The sequence below is a fragment of the Balaenoptera musculus genome, chromosome 14, assembly GCF_009873245.2.
Source record: "Balaenoptera musculus isolate JJ_BM4_2016_0621 chromosome 14, mBalMus1.pri.v3, whole genome shotgun sequence".
Lineage (NCBI taxonomy): Eukaryota > Metazoa > Chordata > Mammalia > Artiodactyla > Balaenopteridae > Balaenoptera > Balaenoptera musculus.
The window spans coordinates 66077020-66082643 of record NC_045798.1 but is presented as its reverse complement, the minus strand read 5'-3'; the positions used below and the strand labels follow the sequence as shown (position 1 = coordinate 66082643).

Here is a 5624-nt window from a genome sequence, read left to right as displayed (position 1 = left end):
GCCTCGGACTTGGTCAGAGGGTGGGCGGGGCTTGGGGGAAGGAAGGAATGTTGTCTTGGAGTCGGCAGGGGATCTCTGTTCCTCCACAGTGCTTGGTGGCGATCTGTTGGAGAACTTTCCTTAATCCCTTTCCCTTCTATTCTTTCGAGTGACTCCAGAAGAGTGCAGTCATTGAGTACATAAATTCTACAGTTATTAACTTACAAAAATATATGTAAACTCCCTTTTCATAACAAATGGTCGCAGTCAGTGGAATAAGGATGAAAGCTCATCCTTACTTTCTGTGTCCTTTGAAGAACCTTCAGATGGAACACGTTATATATCAAGGCCCCGGGCAGAAAAACACTTGGCAGGATCTATCTAAGAACCAACATTCTGGTGGTCCAGGGCCCTGTGGGCTCTGTGAAGGAGGCGGGGTTTTATTCTAAATTCAAAAGAAGGCAATCTCCTACCTTAAAGTAGAATAACAGGATCTGATATCCAATCTGCCCCCATTTCCTCAGGGCTATGAGGCTGCCTATGTAGCAAGGAGGAGAATTTAAGAGCATTTAAGAATCTATTGCAAAGGTCCAGGCAACATCAAATGATGGTTATGACTCAAGTGGGGGGCAGTGGAATTGGGGAAAAGGGGGAGGAATGATTTGAGATAGATTTGGAGTTGGAATTGACAGAAGTTGGTGATAGGTTGGATGTGGCAGGTCAATGAGAAGGAAATGTCAAGAATGACCAGGTTTCTGGTTTGAGGAATTGTGTTCATGATGATACTCCTTATGGAGTGAGGAAAACTGGGGAAGGGATAGATTTGTAAGAGAATATTGAGGTGCTCAAGTGCAGATATCAGGTAGGCAGTTGGTTAGGGGGATCTGGAGCTCAGAAGAGCCAAAATGACATGTGAACAGTTCAAGTGAGAAATAGGTATTCTGAGACAAGAGGATTTAATTTAATTTGTCAGTGCTCTTTCCAATTCTGAATTTAATAAAGCAGCATATTGATTTTTTTTTAGATGAGGTATTCAGAAAACTCAAATTATTTAAAAGCTGCATGGTCATGAGCTATCTTCTTTAAAAGGAAATTATATTTTTATTGGTTTCTCTGTATAAGAATTTATCAGTGGTTCTGACCACTTTATTTTAATACAGACCCCTTTGAAAATTTGATGAAAACTATGAACCCAGTAAGGGGAAAGAATGTACATCAACACCTGCATTAAGGGAGTATGAAGTTTATAAATTTGGGATACCATTCACTATGGTGTTGAAGTTAGTGATTGTATTTTTATCCATTTCCCTGTTTTACAGGGAAACTGTAAACTGTTTTACAGGGAATGTTTCCCTGTTTTACTGCTGTCCAGAAAGGTAGAATGGCTTGTCTCTAATGATAGTTAGTGTCTTGATTGTTATTGGTTAGTTAGAATACATTACAGATACGTACTTCTCTCAAGTAGCATACTAGGTGCTTGCAGGACTAGTGGGTAAGAGAGAACGTGCAACTGATTCTTGTGGGGAAAAGGACACATTTGAATGGCAGCATAATTGACTTTGGTAAAGATTGTCTTTAATTTATCAGATTTCTGTAGAACCAATACCCCGGGTTTTTATTAGCACCAATCCCAGGGCTTGGTAGAAGGGTTGCACTCAACAAATATTAACTCTCTTAACTGCTCCTTAGCTTTGCTGGGAATGTTTGTGCAACCCTTCAAGGCAGGTGAGGTGGGCAGGCGGGGGCGGGGGTCAGGGAGCTGCCAGATTAATCCTGAAACTGAAGTGGATACAGAAGCAGCAGTTTTCCTTGTTAGCTTTGGTTGCTGTCTGCAGTTGCTGTAATTAAATGAGTAAATATTTGCCTAACAATGTAATGAAAAGGAAGGCAGAACTCCTCTTTCTCTTCTAGTGTTATTTTTCCTCTGTGGTCACATCTGCCACATTGCCAGGCCCTTTCCTGGCGTTTCTGACTCACTGTGCTCTGAATTAATATGTCTTTTCATTGTCTTTCAGTAAAAATCTTTAACCTCTGAACTTTCAGAGGCTTTTAAAATACACAAGATCTTAGCTGGGTGTTAACGATTGTTAAGTTTTAGACCTTTCAACTTCCACATAAAATCGACATCAGATCAAATAATTATTGCCATGGTATCCAGTTTATGAAATCACAGGAAAAAATTCTTTAGATTGTCTAGTCTTTGTACCTGCACATGCCAGATTATTTTAAAAAATACACTTAATAGCTTTTTCCCCCTTCAAAATAATTGTATTAGTTCAGTTTTAGCCTTGCTCATGCTAACCTTTACAGCCTGGGAGCTGCAAGTAAGCAGATGTGATGTAAGGAAAGGGGAAGTTCTTGCTTTTATTTTCATTTTCACACACGCACACTCTTTTGTAGATTTCTCATATTTCACCATACGCACTTCCCACACAAAAATGCTTTCTTAGATTATGAAATACAAGGAAAAAACTCATGACAGGAAATTTATGGAGAAGCAAATGAAATGTGCCTTCATTGTTTCTGAAAAGTCAATGTTCAGTTCGAATCATTTTCATGTATGCAGTATATCATTTTTTCTGGCTTTGGAGATTTTGTCTTTTGTTTTGAGAAGTTTGACAGTGATGTCCCAAGATGAGTGAGTGTGTGCGTGTAATTTGCATTTATTCACGTTGGGGTTTACTGAGCTTGAATCTGTACGTTTATCTTTTAGGTTTATAGAAAAATTGAACAGAAAGTACAGAGCATTCCCATATACTTCCTCGCCTCACTCCATTATCCCCTATTATTAACAGCATTAATGTGGTACATTTGTTACAATTGATGAACCAATACTGATATATTATCTTTAACTAAAGTCCACAGTTTACATTAAGGTTCATTTGTTGTGTTGTATAGTTCTATAGGTTTTGACAAATGTGTAATGACATGTATCTACCATTATAGTATCATAAAGAGTAGTTTCACTGCCCTAAAATTTCCCTGTGCTCTACCCATTCATTTCTCCTTCCCTACCACCCCCAACCCCTGATAACCGCTGGTCTTTTTACTGTCTCCATAATTTTGCCATTTCTAGGTGTCATATAGTTGGACTCATACAGTGTGTAGCCTTTTCAGATTGGCTTCTTTCACCAGCAATATGCATTTAAGTTTCTTTCATGTCTTTTCATGACTTGATACCACATTTCTTTTTAGTGCTGAAGAATATTCCATTGTATGAGTGTACCACAGTTTATCCATTCACCTACTGAAGAACATCTTGGCTGCTTCCAAGTTTTAACAATTATGAATAAAGCCACTATAAACATTTGTGGGCAGGTTTTTGTGTGGACCTAAGTTTTCAACTCACTGGGGTAGATACAAAGAAGTGTGACTACTAGATCATATGAGTGGAGTATGGTTAGTTTTAGTTTTGGAAGCAACTGCCACACTGTCTTCCAAAGTGGCTGTACCATGTTGCATTCCCGGAAGCAGTGGGTGAGTTTCTTTTGGTCCACATCCTCACCAACGTTTTGTATGGCCAGTGTTTTTGGATTTTAGCCATTCTAATAGTTGTGGGATAGTATCTCATTGTTGGTTTAATTTGCAGTTACCTAATAACATGATGTCAAACATCTTTTCATATGACTATTTGCCATTTGTATAGTATCTTTGGTAAGGTGTCTGTTCACATTTTTTATGCATTTTTAACTGGGTTGTTTGTTTTCTTATTATTGAGTTTGAAGAGCTCTTTGTATATGTTAGATACCAGCCCTTTATCAGATAAGTATTTTGCAAGTATTTTCTCCCAGTCCGTGGCTTGTCTTTTTGTGCTTTTAGTAATGTCTTTTGAAGAGCAGAAGTTTTCAATTTTAATAAAGTCCAAATTTTTCTTTCATGGATTGTGCTTTTAGTGTTGTATCTAAAAAGTTATCACCAAGCCAAACCAAAGGTCGTCTAGATTTTCTCTTTTGGTATCTTCTAGGAGTTTTATAGTCTTTGAATTTTTTATTTAAGTCTGTGTTCCAATTTGAGCTAATTTTTATGAAAGGTGTAAGGTCTGTCTACTTTGTTGTTGTTGTTGTTTGCATGTGGATGTCCAGTTGTTCCAGCACCATTTATTGAAAAGACTGTCCTTTCGCCATTGAATTGCCTTTGTTCCTTTGTCAGACTTTGCCCATGTTTTTTGTTTTGTTTTGTTTTCCCCAATCATCTTTTTCCTCTGTTCTTCAGATCAGGTAATGTCTGTTTATCTCTTTCAAGGTCACTGAATCTTACTCCTTTCACTTCCATTCTGCTTTTACACCCGCTCGGTGTATATTTTATTTCAGATATTTTTCAGTTTTAGAATTTTCACTTTGGTTCTTTTTTTTAAGCTTTTTTTTTCTTTGTGGAGATGTCCTATCCTTTATTATGAACAAAGTTTTCTATACATCCTTGAGCATAGTTATGATAGACAGCCGCTTTAAAACACTTGTCTGCTAATTCTAACATCTGGGTCATCTTGGGGTTGGTTGCTGTTGATTTTCTTTTATCTCAAGAATGAGTCACACAGGCATACGTCATTTTATTGCACTTTGCAAATACTGCGGTTTTTTACAAATTGAAGGTTTGTGGCAACCCTGTAGTTGAGCAAGTTTATTGGTGCCATTTTTCCTACAACGTTTGCTCACTTTGTGTCCATGTTACATTTTGGTGATTCTCGCAATGTTGCAAACCCTCCATCAGCAAAAAGATTACAACTCACTGAAGGCTCAGATGATGGTTGGTATTTTTTAGCAATAAAGTATTTTTTAAATTAAAGTATGCACAGGTTTTTAGACATAATGTTATTGCACACTTAACAGGCTGCAGTACAAGCATAACTTTTATAGGCACTGGAAGACAAAAAAATTCGTGCGACTTGCTTAATTGCAGTAGTCTGGAACCAAACCTGTAATATCTCTTGAGATATGCCTGTATTTTCTTGTTTCTTCATATGTGAATAAATTTTGGATTGTGTGGTGGACAGTGCAGGTGAACCATTGTAGAGACTGGATTCTGGTACTTTCAAAAAAGTATTGACTTACCGATTATTTAGTTAACTTTTTTTGCAGGCAGTTAATTTGGCTGAACTCAGACTGCACACTCTGTCTCCCCTGTAGAGGGCAGTAGCTCAAATCTAACTAATTCATTTAGGCTTAGCTGAGGTGGTTGTAGTTGTCCCCACAGGTTCATGATTAAGGATTCAGCCAGATATTTGGGCTCCGCACTGTGCTGCTTTTCTTTCACAGATTTCCCCCCCCCCCCACTCAGTTTTCAGTAGCTGCGATTGCCATAAACTTAGTTCTCTGATTCTTCAAGCCAGCAAGACTTTGAGTTTCTGAATTCTCGCCATTCTATTTAGTGTGGGCTGCTGGCCTTCAAGTTAGAGGTTATAAATAACTTGGACACTCACCCTGTGCTATTCCCCTTTCCCATACCTACTCTACGTCTGCCAACTTTTGTTCGTTCTCCAGGGACTTGAGGAAACCACTCTTACGTATCGTCAGTGTCTACTGGAGAGTTGGTCAAATAGGAGCATGCTAGGCGATGACCAGAAGCAGGACCGTACCAAAATTAGGAAGAAGGCAAGCAAAAGGGAAAGAAAAATGAAATAAAGCAAACACCAGTATAAAAATAGGCAG

The 5624-nt window shown here is 38.3% G+C and overlaps 1 protein-coding gene across 1 annotated transcript in view; it reads left to right on the top strand.

The window, feature by feature from the left end:
* ACAA2 (acetyl-CoA acyltransferase 2) overlaps positions 1 to 5624 on the top strand; it is a 41684-nt gene that overhangs the window by 507 nt on the left and 35553 nt on the right. The window lies entirely within an intron of this gene.